The 22,545-nt window shown below is 41.9% G+C and overlaps 1 protein-coding gene and 1 long non-coding RNA gene across 2 annotated transcripts in view; both read left to right on the top strand.

Annotated features, from left to right (window-relative positions):
• The window catches only part of erlec1 (endoplasmic reticulum lectin 1), a 462,586-nt gene that overhangs the window by 148,016 nt on the left and 292,025 nt on the right, over nt 1-22,545 (top strand). The window lies entirely within an intron of this gene.
• On the top strand, nt 26-11,631 carry LOC103277577 (uncharacterized). Its single transcript, XR_505507.3, has 3 exons — nt 26-190; nt 4,176-4,310; nt 7,255-11,631. It is a non-coding gene; the product is annotated as an uncharacterized LOC103277577 (long non-coding RNA).

Here is a 22,545-nt window from a genome sequence, read left to right as displayed (position 1 = left end):
CACTTCCGGCGAGGGGGGCGGGAGGGAAGGGAGGGAGGGCGACGCGCGGAAGGCTCCCTGAGGGGAATGGCGGCCTCTCTCTCTCGCGCGCTCTCTCTCTCTTCTGAGGGGGAAAGTGTGCACTAAACACCCCCCCCGAGGGAAGGGGCCGGCCTCGAGGCCACGTCCACGCTGCCATGCCTTGCCTGAGGTATCTTTAGATTATAAAATATCCTATCCAGCCTGAGGGGAGGATGTCAGGCAAGCCAGCAACCTCTTCTTGGCGCCCTGGCCTTGCTTCTTCCTCTATATGAACTTTGTAGACAGGAATCAATCGGGGGCAGCAAACACCTCTGAACAAACGATTCCCCCTGGCAGGAAGAAGCCAGGACACGAATCAGGCAAGGCCATTAATGCTAATCAAGATGATTATTTACAACGTTCTCAACCCTTTTGGATGGAGGGAGGGTTCTTCCTCTATATTCGCAGCTTTTTTTCATGTCAGGAGCAACCTGAGTTGCTTCTGGTGTGAGAGAATTGGCCGTCTGCAAGGATGCTGCCCAGGGGGTGCCTGGATGTTTTTTGATGTTTTTACCATCCTTGTGGGAGGCTTCTCTCATGTCCCCACATGAGGAGCTGGAGCTGACAGATGGAGCTCACTCACTCTCCCCGGATTCGCATGGAGCTGGAGCTGATAAAGGGAGCACATCCGCGCTCTCCCCGGGTGGGGTTTGAACCTGGCAGCCTTCAGATCAGCAACCCAACCTTCAAGTCACAAGGCTATAACCCTCTCCGCCATTGGGGGCTCCTTATATTCGCAGCTAATATGAGCTTTCTAGAGACGAATCAGTCAGGAGCAGCTAACACCTCTGAACAAAAGATTCCCCCAGGCAGGAAGAAGCCAGGACACAAATCAGGCAAGGCCATTAATGCTAATCAATATGATTATTTACAACGTTCTCAACCCTTTTGGATGGAGGGAGGGAGGGAAGGGTGTGGGGGCTTCGACAAAGTCCCCCATGACCTTCTGGCAAACAAGCTAATCAAATGTAGGCTAGGCAAAACTACAGTTAAGTGGATCTGGAATTGGCTAAGTGAACGAACGCAAAGAGTGCTCACCAATGCGTCTTCTTTTTTTAATATGTTTTTATTGTAAATACCAGCAGAACAACAACAAAATCCATCACCATTTCAACATACACTTCCAATCACATATTCTCAGTAACATTACACCTACTAATTCCACTTTTATCTCCCACTTACGTCAATTGGTTTCTCACCCCTCTCCCCACCCTCTGGGAACAGTACTTTCTTTCATTCAGATATTATTTTAATTGATCAATCATAAATAGAGAATGATTCGATTCTTTATATTTTCTTTGTCCTTTGACTTTATCTATCAATCTTCCCCATTTCAAATCCCAGTTCTTTTTTATTCAGCCTGATATATGTTTAGTTCTTCTTTCAAGGATATAATTCTGAAGCATAAAATCAGCTAGGTATTCATACCATTTTTTAACTTCCCACGTCGTTTGCTCTTTCCAACCCAAGGTAACTGTTGCTTGAGCGGCAACTATCATGCATTTTATAATTTCCCCCCACCAGTGCGTCTTCTTCATCCTGGAAAGAAGTCACGAGTGGAGTGCCGCAGGGTTCCGTCCTGGGCCCGGTTCTGTTCAACATCTTTATTAACGACTTAGACGAAGGGTTAGAAGGCACGATCATCAAGTTTGCAGACGACACAAAACTGGGAGGGATAGCTAACACTCCAGAAGACAGGAGCAGAATTCAAAACGATCTTGACAGACTAGAGAGATGGGCCAAAACTAACAAAATGAAGTTCAACAAATATAAATGCAAGATACTCCACTTAGGCAGAAAAAAAAATGAAATGCAAAGATACAGAATGGGGGACGCCTGGCTCAATAGCAGTACGTGTGAAAAAGATCTTGGAGTCCTCATGGACAGGAAGGTGAACATGAGCCTACAGTGTGATGCGGCGGCTAAAAAGGCCAATGGGATTTTGGCCTGCATCAACAGGAGTATAGCATCTACATCCAGGGAAGTCATGCTACCCCTCTATTCCGCCTTGGTCAGACCACACCAATTCTGAGCATCGCAATTGAAGGGAGATGTTGACAAGCTGGAAAGTGTCCAGAGGAGGGCGACTAAAACGATCAAGGGTCTGGAGAACAAGCCGTATAAGGAGCGGCTTAAAGAGCTGGGCATGTTTAGCCTGCAGAAGAGAAGGCTGAGAGGAGACATGATGAAGGCCATGTATAAAGATGTGAGGGGAAGTCATAGGGAGGAGGGAGAACGCTTGTTTTCTGCTGCACTGGAGACTAGGACAGGGAACAATGGCTTGAAACTACAGGAAAGGAGATTTCACCTGAACATTAGGAAGAACTTCCTCATTGTGAGAGCTGTTCGGCAGTAGAACTCTGCACCGGAGTGTGGTTGAGGCTCCTTCTTTGGAGGCTTTTAAGCAGAGTCTGGATAGCCATCTGTCGGGGGTGCTTTGAATGTCATCTTCCTGCTTCTTGGCAAGGGGTTGGACTGGATAGCCCATGAGGTCTCTTACAACTGTTAAATCAAGCGTGGACCATCTACAAACGTCACACTCAACTCCTGGAACAATTCCATCTGTGTTGCCTATAATCAAAACCAAGGTCCTCCCAAGAATCCTTCCAAAACCGCCTTCTACCTGTCTCAGAAGATACCTTTCCTGAATCCCAGAATGGCTTCCGCCCCTCCAGAGGAACCCACCTGGGTCCAGCATATTATTTGAGAACACAGAAATGCTGAACCACTCTAACAACCACTATGTTAGACTACAGAGAAGCCATTGAAATCCACAAACGTGGACAATTTCAACAGAAAGGAGAAAACCATGAAAATGAACAAAATCTGGCTACCAGTATTAAAAAAAACTCCAAAATCAGGAATCAAGGAACATGAAAGGCCTTCAGACTACTTCAACCAGAGAAGTCAGCCATAGCAGAGCACTTGATGAACCAACCTGCATATTATTTGAGAACACAGAAATGCTGGACCACTCTGTCACCCATGTCAGCTTACACAGAGAAGCCATTGAAATCCACAAGCATGTGGACAATTTCAACAGAAAGGAGAAAACCATGAAAATTAACCAAATCTTGTGGCCTCAAGCCAGGCCTTGAGGCCACAGGGCCATTAAATGCTCATCAAGGTGATTAATTACAACATCCACACCTGCCTCCGACAGACAAAAGTTCTTTCTCCCACCCTGGACCTTACACAGATATATAAACCCCACTTAGTTTCCAACAGACTCCTCGCTGCAGAAAAACATGTGGGTCAAGAGTAGGACTGCTCAGGTCTTGCAGATTCAAGGCAGTTATGACTTGCTTGGCTGGGCCTATCCAACTGGAATGGGGCCTTCCCCTCTTCTTAATATCTTTGGCCATACCAGATGTTTTATTTTCTAGTCAGACATGGCTTCTCATGATATATCCACAGTACAATAATCTTGACTTCTAGAGGGGCCGTTCAGGCTCGATATAAAGGAGGCTCTACCTGGGCAGTAAAGGCCCTGAAGTTAAACCTCCACACAAACTCACACCTGTGAGGGAAAATGGAAAGGTAGGAAAGGGAGGGAAAACACTGGGTTTCATCCACTTCCACACTGCCATTCCTTTCCCTTGTCTGTGGTGTTTCTAAACTATTGAGCTTGAGGGCAAGGGAACTGTTCTTGTCCTTGTCAAACACAAATGTTGAATACTTCTTGATTTTCGTCTTCACAATATGTTCTTTGTTGCCATCAGCTGACTTTTACTTATGAATGAGAGACTTCCAAGTCATCCTCTCCTCAACAGTGCCATGCCCTTTCCTTGTGTGTCATGTCTTCAGTTTGTTAAGCCTGAGGGCAAGGGAACTGCGCTTCTTGTCAAGCATCCTGTACGGTGTTTACATTGTATAATTAGTTCGTTGTCTTTATCATCACCACACATTCTTTTTTGCTTTAAGTTGACTTTGGTTCCCCTATAAATGAGAGGCCTCTAAGAAACCCTATCCTCTACAACCCACCTCAGGTCTTGAAGAGCTATGTACAGAACTTTATGATTACAGGCAGTCTTCCCTCCACATTTTTTTTTATTTTTTTTTTTATTTTTGAAGATTTGGTTATTCACGAATTTGATAAAATATGTTCATTCTAGGAATCTAACCGCAGTGAATGTGGAGGACGTACTGCAATTTGCCATAATCCCCTTCACCACCTGGAACAGACTAAGCATGTGCCTTTCAACACTCTATTAAGAGAAGGAGATTGATCCTTTTTCATAAGAGCTCAGGTACAGTATTCACATTGACTCATGGATAAGTCAACCCTTGTTTTTGGGGTTGATTTTTAACTAAAATTTCTATACTTACACATGAGTAAAGATTTCCCCTTGACATTAAGTTTAATCATGTTTGACTCTGGGGAGTGGTGCTCATCTCCATTTCTTAACAGAAGAGCTGCCGTTGTCCGTAGACACTTCCTAGGTCATGCCATCATGACTGCAAAGAGAGCTGTTTCCTTCCTGCAGAAGCAGTACCTTTTGATCTACTCACATTTGCATGTTTTCAAACTGCTAGGTTGGCAGAAGCTGGGCTAACAGTGGGAGCTCACCCCGCTCCCCAGAATCGAACCGCCGCCGACCCTTCAGTCAGCAAGTTCAACAGCTTAATGGTTTAACCCACTGTGCCACCAGGGGACCCTATATGTGTGTGTCTATATATATATATATATATATATATATATATATATATATATATAGACACACACGTGTGTGTGTGTGTATATATATATATATATATATATATATACACACATACACACACACACACACACACATACATACATACATGCGTATATAGCATAACAATCATTACTACATGCTTTTTGAGGTTGTCAGCTGATTTCAAGTTGACTTTGACGTATGGCGCCCTTTGGATGGTAGATCTCCAAGTCATCTTATCCTCAACAGCCTTCTATAGTTTCTTTGACTGAGTCAATTTATATGAAATGCAATATATGAGATTAAAAAACCAAAAAATTAAAACCATATTAACATTTCAATTCTGCCAATTTACTTCATTAGAGAGGCTGCAGTCCATGCAAGCTGTTGCCTTTTAAGGTGCCACTGGACTCGGGTATTTTTGCTGAGGCAGATGAAGAGTCCACAAAAATTGTGAAAAAATAATTTTCACCTCCATAAACAACACTATGAATCCAAAGTGGGGTAGAAGTTTTATAGGCTGCCTAAGGTCCTTTCTATACTGCCTTTATATCCCAGGATTGATCCCAGGTTATTTGCTTTGAACGGGAATATATGAGTCTTCATTGCCACATAATCTATATGAATAAAAATGTAATGTCTGCCAGTGAGGGACCTCATATCTCCCAAACTACTCCACAAACTACTATGAAGTTTGGACACAACAGCATTCGAACTGCCATGGGTTTTAAGCCTACTCTCACAAATCTGACACACCTGAGAAAGGTAAAATCACACCCCTAAGCAACAGCCAATCAGTCTCCTCCTCCCTTAGCTACCATCCTAACAGATGGTTCCTCCCCTAAGCAATGACCAAGCACATCCCTCCTCCCTTAGCAACCATCGTAATAGACAGCTCCTCCCCTTAGTAATGGCACAAGCAACGAGCAAGCAATCTCCGCACTTTAGCAACTGGTGCAGCTAGGCCCGTCTCCTTGCCACTCACGAAGAGTTACACAAGGCTGAGGCTCTGAGGCCTAGCCATGGAAAGGGTGTCAGGAGTGACTTCAGAAACCGCAAGCCACTTCTGGTGTGAGACAATTGGCCGTCAGCAAGGATGTTGCCCAGGGGACACCCACATGTTTTACCATCCTGTGGGAGGCTTCTCTCTCTCTCTCTCTCTCTCTCTCTCTCTCTCTCTATATATATATATATATATATATATATATAATCCAAGGGGGGAGAAAGAACTCTTTTCTGAGTTTTTTTTCATTGAACCAGACTGGGCCACAGCAATGCGTGGCCAGGTACGGCTAGTCTCTGGTAAACAGATAATCTGGGATCAGATCCTGGAATATAAGGACAGTGCAAAAGGGCCTAAGAAAGTTGCTAAACCAATCCAGGATAAAGAGCTCAGTCATTTGAGTATATATTATTGCTCTTCCAAGCATGTATCACATGTTAAGACATTTATGCCTAAAGAGTTCAAACATAGGAGGAAACTGAACAGAAAGAAATTGGATGTTGTGTGCAGGAGACAAAAAGAAAGGTGGAGCAATAGTAAAAGAAGTGGGAATGGGATGGAACAAAGAGGAATTAGGTGGAGGAGCGAAAGAATGGGAAGAAGCAAAGAGGAAGGAGAAGAAAGAAAACAGGTGGAGGTATAATGAGCCTGAGAGTATCTGGTGTTGAGGATACCTATACTGTTGAAGAATATGGAACCAGGGAGAATGGGGACAAGGCTTTATAGTAACCCTTAATTGCTTCTCTGCCTATACCCCAAATAATATACAACAAGCTATAAAATGAGTTTTTCAGCTCAGTTTTGCAACCCAAAGAGACTTGGCAGAAGATGAACTGGATTGCAGCTTCACAACACCTGTTTTCACTATTGGTATTTATCCCTGGACATTTAAAGTAAAGATCAAGAATAAAGCATATTTAGTGTACTTGATACCAGAACCCATTCAGATGCAGCTGGATTTAACTCCCTATCTCTATCTACCTCCTTCTCATTTTAAGAAATGTTTAAATTTGGGGTCCACTTCCACAACATGGAAGTGAAAATTAGTCTAGATGTTCTGATGAAGCAAAAGGCTCTTCAACGTTTGGTGACTCAAGATAATTTACACAAAGCAAGAAAATAAGTGTGGTAATCATACACATGTATATTGGTGGGGAATCCCGCTTTGGATGGCTCTTTATGGCAAAGTTCATTCAGACTAGCTCTCAGCTGCTAGTTAATTGCTGGAACCACAACCACTCCTATCATGATCACACTTCTATAGCAATTAGTTGCTTACTTTGAATAATCTTGGGAAGATCCAGTAGCACAATAGTTCTTCACACTCTAGTGACACCATCATTAAAAGAATACCCTGGATGTTTCTCTTTAAGAAGTTTTTGCTTCGGCGCACTGCTACTTTGGCATAGTTACTCCTCTGGCATTTTTTACTTGCACATTATCAAGGGAGACAGTTATAATTACTTAATTGTACTAGGTAAGTGACTCATTCGTTCACACCTCTTTTTTCAGTATCTACAAGACAGCAAGATATGTGCCTGAGATGTAATTTCAATGAAACAAGAACAAACAACGTCCCGAGTACCTTGAATAAAGCTGGAATAAAGCTGAAAACCCTTGCCCTTCTTGGCCCATTAAAAGGGCCAGAATGGGACTGACCAAGTGGGTGAAGGGAGTAGTGAATACACCTCACAATAGGGCAAGGTTTCAACATGACTAAAGAGGAAGTTGTGAAGCCTCTCTTGAAAAAGACGTCCCTCTATATACGTACTGGGCAGTACCCAACATCTCATGTTTAGGCAAGCTAATAGAACTCCAAGGATTCTTGGATAAAGCAAATTACCAAAATCAGTTTCATTCAGGTTTTAGACCTGGTTATGTGACACAAATTGCTTTTTTACCAAAGTCCCAGTAGCTGACACCCTCACACTAATCAAACAAAACTTCCCAGAAGACATCACAGCCCTGTTTCACCATTTCCTCACCACTAGCTACTTTCAGTGGGACACTGGATTCTATGAACAGAAGGATGGAGTGGCCATGGGGAGCCCTCTCAGCCCAGTAGTAGCAAATTTCTATATGGAATACTTTGAAAAACAGGCCCTAGAAACAGCACCAAAAAAGCCAACTGTTTGGTTCAGATACGTAGATGACACCTTCACAATTTGGAGCCATGGAGAGGAAGAACTCAACAAGTTCCTGGACCATCTTAACAGCATCCACCCAAACATCCAATTCACCATGGAAAAAGAAAAGGAAGGAAAACTGCCATTTCTAAATGTTCTGGTCATCCGCAAACCCAATCAACAATTGCGCCACACAGTTTACAGAAAACCTACACACACAGATAGATACCTTCATAAAAACTCCAACCATCACCCTAGTCAAAAAAGGAGCACAATCAAATCCCTGACAGACCGTGCACAAAGAATCTGCAAACCTCACCTCCTCCAAGGTGAACTCAACCACCTAAACTGGGCTCTACAGGCCAATGGATACTCCACCACAGACATCAGAAGAGCTGCAAGGCCAAGAACAAGCCATAAGAGTCAAGACAAAGATCCACCCAGAGGAAAGGTGTTCTTACCTTTCAGTGGTTCCCTTATCAAGGGAACCACTGACCGCATAGGCAAACTGATGAAGAAGCACAACTGTCAGGACCCAGGCTACAGAGCACCAATAACCATGCGCAGAGGCCAGATTCTATCTAATATCTTTATTAAAGGAATATATAAAGTCAATAAAAACAAGTGAAGAATATAGTTCAGAAGTAGACCTTTCAGGAAAGGTCAAATATAGTCCAGGAAAACAATGTCCAATATATGATATTAGAGTCCAAAGTTATAATCCAATAATCCACTCAACCGGGGAAATGACAGGGTCCTTTAGTCCAATGGACTTGACAACAAGGCTAGAAGCAAACTAGATTCTTGGCAAATAAGATTTGATACGAGGCAACAAGAGGCAAGAAGCAAGAACGAGGTCCGTGGCGAGATCCGGGGACAAGGCAGGCTTGGAACTAGAACAAGGTCCGTGGCAAGGTCCTGGGAACAAAGAACTGGAGTAGCGTAGTCCACACACGATCTTACTCCTGAAGCTGACGAATTGACTCCGCAAGGATTTCCTTGCGGGTAAACACCTATATAGGATCTCGTTTTCCCGCCAAGGAACACTTTCCCTGGGGAACAAGAAGTGAAACCCATACTGTGTCCAGATGCATGACTCCTTAAGATTTCCCAAGGGAAACAGGCTTAATCATCTAATTGTCTGGCAGCAATTCTGGCGCTTTGGCGATTCGCCTCCCTAGCGCCTCTATCTCGATTATAATTATCCCGGCGAGAGAACGGGGGAGATTTCTGCTCAAGGCTTGTTTGGCTGACTTCTTGTGGGCAAACATCTTGCAGGTGCAGGGGCTCCAATTCTGGCTGAAACAGTGGGAAACCCAAGTTTTCCTCTTCGTCTGCCACAATAATACTAGGAAGGGGACTACATGGCCCATGAGACATCACAACAACCTACAAACTATCTACAGACCCACAAAGAAAATCCAACAAATGCTACGGTCAGCGAAGGACAAGAGGGATCCTCTCTCCTCTGCAGGAGTCTACCGTATCCCATGCAGCTGTGGACAAGTATACATAGGGACCACCAAACGCAGCGCCCAAACAAGAGTCAAAGAACATGAAAGGCACTGCAGACTAATTCAACCAGAGAAATCAGCCATAGCAGAGCATTTGATGAACCAGCCTGGACACAGGATATTATTTGAGAACACAAAAATGCTGGACCATTCCAACAACTATTATGTCAGACTACACAGAGAAGCCATTGAAATCCACAAGCATGTGGACAACTTCAACAGAAAGGAAGAAACCATGAAAATGAACAAAATCTGGCTACCAGTATTACAAAACTCCAAAATCAAAACAGTAGATGGGAACCAACACTTTGAGGGCTTGACTGAACAAAGGATGCCCCCAGGCAAGACACAAAACATTTCCAATGCTAATTAGGGTGATTAACTGAAACATTAATGCTGGCTCCCAGTGACAAAGGACTCTTGCCACACCCTGGACTCTCCACAGATATATATTCTTTCCTTTCCTTACTTAGTTTATCCATACCTCACAACCTCTGAGGATGCCTGCCATAGATGTGGGCGAAACGTCAGGAGAGAATACTTCTGGAACATGGCCACACAGCCCGAAAGACATACAACAACCCCACAAATTGCTTTGTTCATGCTGGTATATAACCTCTGCCAGGAACTAGATAGGGGGATGTGTCCCTGTTGGATCTGCCAGACCTCCAGTGGCTTTTGAGATCATCAGCTGCATGTCTTCTAGGGTCCTGTGTGGGAATGTAACTTGAGGGGGTACCCCAGAAGGTGATGCTGAGGATTCTTGTTCAATTCCTCAGCCATTGGATTGTGCCCCCCCTTCCCCACAGATTGCCAGTATTGTTGGAGTTAGTTTGGAGTCCTAGGTTTTTGCAATAGCCAGGTGGTACTTAAAGCTAGTGTCAACAGCCCCCATTCCTGGAGATGCTCTGTCTCACCATGGTGAAACATGTCGTGGTTGCATCCTCTTTGGATTACACACAGGGCTGCCCTCAAAGAGTGTTTGGAAACATCAGTTGGTACAAAAACCTGGAGGCAGAGTGCAAACGGGCTGGTTACGGAGATCATACAATTCCCTTGTTCCAAATGCTGCCCTGGCTCCTGCTCTCATTCTGGACACAATTCAAAGTGTTGTCTTTGACCTATAAAGAAAGACAAAAACTGTAATCGGTAATCCAAGTAAGAAAGATTTCTATTACTTCTTATCCTGGTAGACATTTGTTCTCGATTCAAGAGGGGGAAGTGTTGTTTTTTAAAAAGAAAAAAAGGGATTTTCTGGCACTCTAAAGGCTAATAAATCTTATTTCACATAGGACTTCACATATTACTGCCTGTTTGCATCACACATCTGAAGCGGTGAGCTAGAATCCATGAAGGGTCATGACAGATAAAACTAGTTAGTCTTTAAGGCATCTCAAAGCTGTTCTCAGATTCATAGCCACAAGGTAATACTCTTGTGCTGATGTTTGTGGAATATTAACATACAGATCTTCACCCCTGAATGTATGAAACTATCTATGGTTTGAGTGTTGGACTGTGACTGTAAGAGTTAACCCAATAGTTAACCTTGAACAAAACACATATCTTCAGAGGATGGCAACGGAAAACATCAGCAGCATAAATCTTACCAAGGAACCCCTATGGTTACCATAAATTGGAGTTTACCTAAAGGCACACAATAAAAATAAAATCTGAGTCATGCCATTGATGCCTCTAGCCCCATACTGTCAACGCTAGCAGGCTAGAGCTTCTTAGAGCAATTGCTGCTTGTGGTCTTTTGTCACCAGAAAGACTGGGAATAGTTGGTGAGAATCGGGCAATTTTATATTAAGAAAATAAAAATAGCTTTGGGATTTAGCCATTTATAATGTAGGTGGGTGTTGTTGTTTTTTGTTTTGGTACAGGCTGAGTATCCGTTACCTGAAATGCTTAGGAAGTGGATACCTATATTTGCCTATAACTTGGAGATAGAACCCAAGTTTTTAAACATAAAGTCGTTTATGCTTCATACATATCACATAAACATAGCCTGAAGGTAATTTTGTACACAATATTTTGTGCAAGAAACCAAGTTTACGTGCATAGAACCAGCACAAAGCAAAGGTGTCACTATCTCAGCCACCTCTGTAGATGATTTTGGATTTCTTAATTCCAGCAAAAGAATGCTCAATCTGTATCCTAAATGCAGTGTTTAGTATCAGCTGCAGTATATCAATTTATTCAATGCATGAACAGTTTTTTTTAATTAAAAACACTTATAAAAGAAGAAATCTATTGCAGTTGAGACTATCATTTAATTAGTTATGAATGAGGAGATGAGCAAACACCACACACAGAAAATAAACTAAAAGTAATGTGTTTCATGGAAACTATTTGAATTGATGTGCCTCAATAATCACCATTAGTGATTCTGACATGTCAGGTTTGCAAGTAAGAATTTTACTGAATTTTAAAAAGTTGAATACTATTTTCACTTCAGTTTTTAAACATTTTTCAGCCAGATTGTTTCAGTTGACAAGGATATGTGGGAGAGAAACATTCATAAACTCTTTAGCTTCTACACAAATATGGCATTAGCTGCAGTACAAAATCGTTAATCTTTTCTGCGTGGAAAATCAAGCAAAAGGTAATTGTTATAATTGCAAACTGCTGACAGAATCACTTGCTTGAACAAAGCAGAAAAGGAGTGGGGAGAGAGATTTCTCTGAATCAGCCTTTAAATTATGTTTTTAAATTATCTGAATGTACAACCAATGTGGGCACATCTGATTAATTAGATCGGAGGATGAAATCTTATGCTACAATCCTCTCTGTTTCAAGGGTGCTACAAGATTCCTTTGTGTCTTTTTAAACCAATTCAGGCTCATTTGCTGTTAAATATATGTATTTGAGTATATATGCCTTAAAGTTGCCTGTCAATTTTTGGCAACCTCGTGAATTTCATAGGATTTCTTTGGGCAAGGAATATTCAGATATGGTTCCTTACTCTGAGAGTATTAATTGCTGGCCTCCCACATGTACTAACCAGAGCACTTCAAGTAGCTTCCAAGATCAGACAGGATCTTATGCCTTTAGGCTATTTGGGCCATTGTAAAGGTGTCTACCCTTTTCCTATCCAGGAATGTTTACTCAGGCACTAGTCCCATTGTGTTCAATGAACATACTTCTTAAGTAAAGGCATTTAGGGCGGAATCAGGAGACTGCTTTGGGTTTTATAATTTACATATAATGCTTCTCCTAGGGAACATACAGACATATAATTAAAGTCTGATTCACATCTTTTCACATCATAAATACTCACCCACCTAATAATATGAAGAAAACAGTGAAATTGTAGTGGGCTGTACTCAGACTTTGGCTGAGAATAGGGCCATTTATATCAGTGGGATAAATTGTTCTTATTAATTTTAAGACTAATTGATATGCATAGATCTATGGTTAGAAGGCAATGAGCCAGCATGGTGCAATACTTTGAGCATTGAACTATGACTCTAGAGACCAGGGTCCAATTACCCGCTTGGCCACAGAAATCAACTAAATGACCTGCATGGCAGGGGTTGGCCTGGATAACCCTTGTGACCTCTTCCAACTCTGATTCTATGACTTCGGGCAAATCTCATACGCTCAGCCCCAGAAAACCATGTAATAGGGTTGCCATGTGTTGAAAACGACTTGGAGGCAGGGAATAACAACAATGCTAAAGGACACTTGGTTCTTCATTCAGTAATGCTCCACAAAATGAATGATGGCGGCACTCCTCAAACAAGAATGTTCCAAATACATAGCTGTAATGAGTGGGATATAGTGGAGTAATAAATGTATAGTCTGGAAATGGGAATAACGATAAACATACAGTCTGGAAGTCGAGTGAGATGAAATGTTTTAATTCTTGTGACCGATACACATTGTCTTTAGCCACTGCATCCCATCTGTACTATGGAGAAAAATAATATTAATGGAAAAGACAAAGTTGTTATTACAACTATGACTCCGGAAACCAGGGTTCAATTCTCTTATCATTCCCCTGTAATAAGGTTGTTTTAGGGTCACCATAAGTCAGAAACTACTTGAATACACACAACAACAATAAATGCAGCTTACTGAAATGAGAGCCAGTGTTGTGTAGTGATTCAAGTGTTGGACTAGGATACTGGGAGACTAAAGTTCATATCCCTGTTCAGATATGGAAACTTTTTGGCCTTGAGCAAGTCAAACTCCCTCAAGAAAGGTAAGGGCAAGCCCTTTCTGAATAAATTCTGCTAAGAAAAAAACCACGATAGGCTTAACATAAATCAGAAATAATTAGAAGACATCCAACAGCAACTCTAGTAATGCACATGAATTTAAAAGAGTTGTGCAAAACATATGAATCACTTGTTGCTGCTATTGTAGTATGTGAAGTCTTGGCTCTGCCTTTTCCTCACCTTTGCTTTAGTTTCCCCTGTTTATAGGTTTTTCCAATAGTGTAGATGCCTCCCTTTGTATTAGTTTTGGGTGGAGCATAAAAACCCCCAGAGACCAGCCTTAATTAGTCTATTCCATATACCTGTATAGAGCATTCTTGCTAGACTGCTCCTCTTTCTGCAGCAGAGCTACAGTAACCAGAGGCTTGGACATTGTCTGGTAATCCTAGACCCAAGCAATCCAAAACAGGCATCCTTAGCACCTGCATTCAATCAGTATTCATATACCACCAGTCCTAGAGAAAACAAAAATCTTTTGACCATCTTAAGCTTCACAAGGGAGAAGATTGAAACAACTTATGAGCACCAACTTGTAAACCATCACTTTGCATCAGAGGTGGAAGACTTTCAAGGACTCCAGAGAGATGACTGCAAGAATCCAGAGAGATGACTGTAACCAACAAAATCTCCTTTCGTAATGTATTGTCCTAAGCTATCTTATAATAGCCTCGGGTGGAGTTAACCCTTTATTTGCCTTGTTTTCAGTAAACTCATTTTGGTTATCTTTTTATCTTGCCTAAAGTGCCTCTGTATGTTAAGGGTCTTTATCTTAACAGAAGGTATACAGATAGCCCCCGAGTAAAGTCAGACACTATAGTTTTCCCAAAGGCTCAGGTGTGCCATCACATAGTAATTTGGGCAAACATTGTCAGCAATCATACAACATATTATCATTCAACATCACAGAGACTCCTGCAACACAAAGGTAATATTTGAATCTACATGTATATAAAATATTTGAAAAACTAAGGTGCCTTCTGCTGTTGCCCTTTTTATTTAAATAAAGTTTTACTAAGGCATCAGGTTCTGTCTGATCTTGGAATTTAAGCAGGGTCAGCCTGTATAAGGACCATCAATGAATATTTGTCAAGAGTCAGACGCCAATTAGCGAACAAAAATAGAGTTTATTCAGCAGATAAGCCAAAAAGTAATGTTAACACAGAAAAAACCTTGAAACACTTCACTATCAGTGCTTCAAGAGCAGTTCAAACAAAAATATAATTCAGCAACACAACCAGGTAAAAACAAAGCTAAACAAACTTAGTGCAAACTGCACTTTCTGAGTCCAAGCCCTGCCAGCCGGCTCTGTAGTTTTCAAAGGAACAGTCCCAAAAGAAAACACCAAATTGGTCAGGAAACAAACAAACAAACTAAGAATGCAGTAGATTGCTTTCACAATGTGGATAAAGCCAAAGGCTCCAAAAGGATGGTGAAAAGACGTCGTCCGGGATTCCAAGGTCAGGTCAGGAGATAACAGCGGTGTCCAAAGAGCAAGCCAGGAGTCAAAAGCCGATAGTAGTCATCAATCACAGGGCGAAGGCAGTAGCAAGGTCAAATTCCGATCCAAGGTCTGAAGAGGGTGCAGTCATCCAAAACAGGTCCACGATAAGACACAGCGAGAGCCAAGCTAGGTGATAACAGCAGATTCAAATCATAGTCCAAGTCCAGTCTTCATGGAAACAGAGATCCCAATGGCGCCTCAGCAACACCTTGCCACACGCAAAGTGCAGTGGCCAAACATTCCCATTTTATTCCCCTTCCTCCTGGGTGACCAAACACTCACACCCAAACACCAGGTGTCCCAAATCTACTCAGAGTCTGAGCTCCACACAGCTAGAGCTCGTGGATCTGGAGTACCTAGCAATTCATCGGAGTCCCAATCATCCTGCCCACACTTAGCCCCATGAACACTTAAAGAACCATCCTCCCTTCTCCAAGCATCCCAATTGGGATCAGCTCCTGCAGAAACCCCAGGTTCAGAAGTATCCATAGACCCCAAATCCCCAGACATCTCCGGTGGTTGTGCCCATTCAGTGCCCACTTCCCCAGCCACCACCTGTTCCTCAGCATCCATCTCCCCATCTGAATCTTCCTCAGAAGATCCCCCATATGGCTCTCTAAGTCGCTTCCTGCGCAACTCCTCCAGTGAACCCTCATCACGAGGGTTTTTTCTTCCTCTTCGAATTCCATCCCCATCAACCATAATCCCCGAAGGCGCAGTCACAACAATATTAGTATGAATACTGTATGCTGTATTTCCGAAGAGGTAACTGGAAAACCTCCTGATTCTTTTGCCTAAGTAAATCTAACAAAATTCATACGGTCTTCATAAATCAGTAAGTGACACATAGCTTTGCAGAAGGGCTGCTCAGTAGGTAATCTTGGGCGAGTTATTTTCATTTAATTTAGAATGAGAATCAAACTAGATCAGGATGAAGTGTAAGGTGCCCTATGCCTAGAGGATAAGACAGGAAAGAAATCTAATTAAAAAACTGAATGTAATTTAGTCATTAACCTCAAGTTTGAGTGTACTCCTAAGCACTTAAGACTCATTAACTTCTTGTTAATATCTCCACTATGGATTGTGTAATCACTCACACTTGTGTGTAATTACATGCTTTCCATTTAACAGTAGTCACTCTGCTGTCCTGCTGTTTACATCCTTATTTCCAGTGAAGTCTAGTTCTTATTTGCCATTACGTCAACTTGAAATTTATGTTGACTATATTATTGAGAAAACTCCAAGAGTCCTGGGATGCATCTACTCCATAAAATTAATGCAGTTTAACAGCACTTTAATTGCCCTGGCTATAGAATTATGGGAACTGCAGTTTTTCATGGTCTTTAGCCTTCTCTGCCAAACAGTGCTAGTGCCTCACCAAACTACTACTTCCAAGTTTCCATAGCATTGAACCATGGCAGTTAAAGTGGTTTCAAACTGCATTAATTCTGCAGTGTAGATGCATCCCTGGATAGCAATGGCATTGCTCAGGTCTTGCAAACTCAAGGCTGTGGCTTCTTTGTTTGTATAATTCCATATATACTGTGGGCTTCCTCTTTTCCTACTGACTTCCCCTTTACCCAACATTATCATCTTTTCCAGCGAGTCTTCTCATGAAGCACAATATTCTCAATTTAGTGTAGGGCACCTACACTGTAGAATTAATAAAGTTTGACACCACATTTAACTAACATGGCTCAATGCTATGGAATCCCAAGATTTGTAGTTTTGTTGACTCCCCTCCTCTAATAACATGGCCAGTCCAGTGGAGTTGATGGTGTAGCAGCATCGTTTCAATGCTGGTGGTCTTTGCTTCTTCCAGCATGCTGACATTTGTCCGCCTGTCTTCCCAAGAGATTTGCAGGATTTTTCAGAGGCAGCGCTGATAGAATCTTTCCAGAAGTTGAGTGTGATGTCTGTAGACAGTCCATGTTTCGCAGGCATATGACAGGGTTGAGTATAGCACTATAGGTGAAATCCTGCTTCCATTAATTCCTCTTGAGTTTTAAATTTATATTTATCATCTTCATGTATTATTAAATCTGCATCTAATCCATTCTTCTCCTTTCTTTTTACCAAATTTGTAAAAAGCTTCTTCTGTTGAAACTGACAATGGGTTTTTGGATGTAATTTAATTTTATATTTGTTCCATATCCTACTGTCTACTAGTTTCTTGACTACAGAAGACAACCTACTTTCTAATGAACTGAAGTGAGGACTCTCAGAGACACTGAATTCTCCCCTTTCTTCCTTTGGACTTTATATAGAGAAGAAACTGTTTTATTGTGGTTTTGTCAAGGACCAGTTCAGCAAGAATTTTTCCAGCTTGAATGCCAAAGGCATATAGACAATAAATGTCCTCCCTTTTTATTGCAGCCATTCATTGTGGGAAAATCTGTAACTGTTAATTTTAAAAAAGCTTTGGTTACTTCAAATAACTTTGCTAATCATAGAATAATCAATTGCCTTGCCAATGCCTTGATTTATAATTGAATTCTCAAAAATAATCATTCCTTTAATAATCAAAGATTGAGGCAGAGAAGCTGACAGTCTTGATGTCCAAGGTTAATGAAACCACACAGGTATTTGGGGAGGGTAAGATCTAGAACTATGAAATGCAAGGTAAAGAGAGAGTAAACATTTTATTGAAAATCACAACACATTTCTTACCAATTGTGAAATAACACCTCCCTTTACATTCAAAAAAAAAAACATGGTCAAAGGCCTTACAGTTCAGCATCTAGTTCAGTATTGTTTGCATATATCTTTCTGGATTCTACTGGGCTGACTATTATTAAATATTGCAAACACAAATACAATTTAAGTCCCAATGTATTTATAGAAGTATTTGCCATTGTCTGTGTTCTCTTTCTCATTGTATGGTTATAAATAAGGCACTGAAGTTTGCCTTTGTCTGCTCTATAGATACTGTAATATAAATAACGTACATTGTTATTATTATTGTTATTGTTGTTAATTGTTGTGTGTCTTCAAGTTGTTTCCAACTTATGAAACCCTAGAGCAAAGTTATTGCAAGATTTTTTGGAGGACAACAGTATATGACTTGCTTTAGGCCATCCTATGAGTTTATATGACTAAAATAGCCTCTACTGTCTGTCTGTAAATGTTGTATGTCTAATAATGGCATTGAATGTGAGTGAAAAGGGCAGAATATAAATACTGCAAATAAATAAATAAATAAGGAACCAAATCCTGGTCTCCAGAGTTATAATCAATACTCCAACCACTACACCACACTGGCTCTCTTTAATAACAATGCAACACAGTATATTATTAAATTTGCCAAATATACAGTTTCCTGAAATATTCATGCATCCAAATATGCAGAGCTTGACTGCAGGACCCTTCTGCCTCCACTTCTCAATAGTATTTATGGTAAAATTCACCTGTGGCAGACTCAGTTTTATACATTTGGATGTAGACTTCAGCCCTCATTCAAGGCAAAGAGGATGTATGCTGTAGCTCTAGCAACAGACTGACTTCTGTTCAGTTTTGCCTCTTTTTTGAGCTCAACTCACAGGAATATATCTGTTCTTTAGGATCTCTGCACCCATTGGGCCAAACTAGTATAGTAGGCCCTTCACTTCCATGGAGGGTTAGGAGTACGGTATCCCTGCAAAAGTGAAAAAATGAATGTTTTGTACCTGAGAGAACATCTGTCGATAATCTCTAAATTCTCCAGTCAACTTCTACCAGAATTTCACCAGAGTTGCATTACCAGGAGTGTGTTTTTCTGCATGGCAGAATAAGGTTGGACTAGATGGCTTTTGTGGTCTCTTTCCAGCTCTGTGATTTTATGGTTCTAGATTACCTATGGAGGCCATATTAATGAAATCCACAAAAGCTAGGTTAATTACAAATGTGGAAGGGCAACACAGGAGTTTCATTTGTACCAGAAGGGACCAATCTGCTCCTTCATCTGAAATTTGGTGATGTGACACAAGAAGAGTATACCATATTTTTGAGCAGAATTCTTCTTCCCTAATATACGATGTGCACTTCAAACATTCTCTGAAGATGTTGGGCATTGAGCCAAAGACCTTCAATATGCACAGCATGTGCTCTGTTACCACACTAGGTCCTTCCACATCCCACACTGCAACTGCAAACTGATGGTACCATTAGCCATTTCCCTGCCTCTTTACTTCAGGAAAACTTCCCACACATTTTCAAAACGCCACATGTTATGCTTATGTTCCTTAGTGCTACTACTACTACCACTACTAACAATCATTTGCAAAACATTCCTGAGGATAGTGTTTCTCTGTTTGTGGAGAGGGCTCCTGTATCTTTAATGGATGTGTAGTAGAAGCAACGTCAGCAGCTGCTCACGGTCATGCATCCAGGTAAAAAGGAGCATTTGTCCATTTCTATACAACCATTAAAAATGCAGGAATTATCCACTCCTGTATCCTTTGCAATCTGGCAACCTTAATAAGACATCAGCCAAGTAATGCCACTGAAAGCCATTGTTTGTTTTCTTAGCAGCTTAGCATTAGAAAGGAGGAGTACTTTCAGTTTGCTATTAAAAGGACTATCATGTAAAAAGAAAACCAAACTCATAACTTAAAACACTATAAAGATAAAAGACAGAAAAAAAACTATAAGGATATGCGTACACATCCATTATAATCCAATAATAATCAAATACTTTTTTAAAAAAATTACCTGCTGCCAAAAGGAACTGTCACAGACAGAACGCCAGCGAGTAAAACAAAACTCAGTTTATTGAGGTTACAGAACTAAAAACGCCCGTAGGAGACAAAGAACAGGGCAAACACTTGACTTCAGTGTGATAAGTAACAAAAAACAACTCAGTTTGAGCTTAAACAATTTGAAGGGATAAACCGGATTAAACAGAAGTATAATCCGGATTAAATCAAAAGTGCTTACTTCAGCCTGGCAAACAATGCAAACAAAAAAGGATCAACAAGAGTCAGAATGTAAACAACAGACTGATAGCAGATTCCTCTCTGCTACTCAGAAACAGCAGGAGAATAAACCAGGCTTGTTTATTCCTTCCTGCAGCAAACGAAAAGCGTGGTCGTAGTCAGGATTCAGTTTAAGGTTCAGCGGCCAACGATATCCAGGTCCAGGCACAGCAGTCAGGGTAACGGCAGTCAGCGGGGTCCCAATCCGGTCCAGAGGTCAATAGCCAAGCGTAGTCATCTAGAAATCCAAAGGTCTCACCGATAGCCAGCAGAAGGGATAATCCGGAATCGAAGTCAGTCAGTCCAGCGTCAATCCAGTGCGAGTAGATATTGCCCGTCAAAAAGACGACGGAGGTCCAAGCTATCGAGATTAAACACAAGTTGCACAGAGAAAAACCTCGCACAGTTCCTCCCGCCGTCGATACCCAGTGTCCTTGATAAACTTACGTATCCAGTAACGAATCACACCCGTCTTCAGGAAGTTCCCCAACAAAAGCCCAAGCGTCCGTCCAGATTACCTTGCCCAACGCAATTAAACATTGGTCCCAAACCCCAATTTATCCCAGTTCAAGCTCATCATCGCTGTCAGCTGCCATCCCAATTCCAGGTGCCCCAACATCCTCATCCTCATCAGAGCTTAAGCACCTTTGACTACACCCCACAGCATCCCCAGCTCCATCCCTCCAGCCAGTTCATGGGTCTGATCCTGCAACCCGCCAATCACCTCCCATGCTTTCATTGCTTGTTTCCCCAACACCCAAATCCTCCCTCACACGAGTCCATTCCATGTCATCCTCCTCCGAGCTGGCCATCTCTTCCTCCAAACCCTCAGAAAAACCCTCAAATGAGTCCTCATCTGTTGGGTCTGTAAACAAATCCCGGAGCCGTTTTCTTTCACGCTCCTCGAAAGAGTCTGACTCTCGAGGAGTCTTATGACCCCTTCTTCTATTACCGGAGCCCGAAGGCTCAACCATAACAGGAACTAATGGTGCATCTACACTTTAGAATTAACGTAGCTTGACACCACTTCAGTGGTATGGAATTCTGCTACAGTATTTGTAATTTAGGGCTCTGGTGGCACAGTGCGTTAAAGCGCTGAGCTGCTGAACTTGCGGACCAAAGGTCCCAGGTTCAAATCCTGGGAGCGGAACGAGAGTCCGCTGTTAGCCCCAGCTCCTGCCAACCTAGCAGTCCGAAAACATGCCAATGTGAGTAGATCAATAGGTACCGCTCCGGTGGGTAGGTAACGGCGCTCCATGCAGTCATGCCGGCCACATGACCTTGGAGGTGTCTACGGACAATGCCGGCTCTTCGGCTTAGAAATGGAGATGAGCACCAATGCCCAGAATCGGTCACGACTGGACTTAATGTCACCAGCCCTCTTTGGCAGAGAATGCCTTGTAAAATTGCAATTCCCATGATTCCACAGAACTGAGCCATCATGGTTAAAGTGTCATCAGACTGCATAAATTCTACAATTGACCCAGATATTTCCAGTCAGCTTAGATTGCTATAGGAGGGAATTTGACAGTCAGGGGTCAATAAGTGAGATGCCTTTTCTTTTTATTTATCATTGTGTTTTCTAATTTAGCACAGTGTTGTGTTATGGAATTTACTTTGCTGATCCCAAGCACAAGAAAGGCTTATGGTTGGATACAGCTCTCATTATTCCTGACCACAAATTATGCTGGTTTAGGATAGTGGAATTTAACATCATGTGGAAGGGCACTTCAACTTACATGGTCAAGAAATATGTCAAGATGCAAACTGGATCCTTTAATTCACTTCCGTACCCAAGGAGAGAAGTGAGGGGGAAACAAAATGTATCTTATAACCATTAAGGTCCTGGATTGTAATTTGTAATGCCATAACATCCCCAAGGAAATAGTGGGTTGCATCTAGAACTTGTTCTTGTTGAGAGATGCCATCAAATTGACTCCAACTTGTGAATCTATGAATGAGACCTCCAAATTGTTATGATCAACATCTCTGCTCCGGTCTTGCAGACTCAAGGCTGAGTTTATCCATCTGGAATGCAGTCTTCTTTTTTCCCCTGCTGCCTTCTAACTTGGCAAGCATTGTTGTCCTTTCTGGTGAGTCATGCTTTCTCGTGATACATGTTTGTACTTGACGATGGATCTGAAACCAAAGAGACGTGACTCTTGTCCCATTGATTTGTTGGTTTACTCTAAGCCTGCCTCTACATTGTAGAATTAATAAAGTTTGACACCACTAACAGCCACAGCTCAATGTTGTGGAATCCTTGGATTTGTAGTTTGTTGAGGCACCAGCACTCTTTGGCAGAGACTACAACTCCCAAGATTCCATAGCATTGAACCATGGCAGTAAAAAGGGTTGTCAAACTGCACTAAGTCTGCAGTGTGGAAGCACTGCCAGTTTGTACTCAACTCAGCTATGCCTAAATGGGCTGATTTACTTCTTTTGAAAGACATCTGCTTGCTATTCCAATCTCTTCAGCATAATTTC

This window comes from Anolis carolinensis, chromosome 1, assembly GCF_035594765.1.
Source record: "Anolis carolinensis isolate JA03-04 chromosome 1, rAnoCar3.1.pri, whole genome shotgun sequence".
NCBI lineage: Eukaryota > Metazoa > Chordata > Lepidosauria > Squamata > Dactyloidae > Anolis > Anolis carolinensis.
The sequence above is the reverse complement of the archived record's forward strand: the minus strand, read 5'-3'. Positions and strand labels throughout refer to the sequence as shown.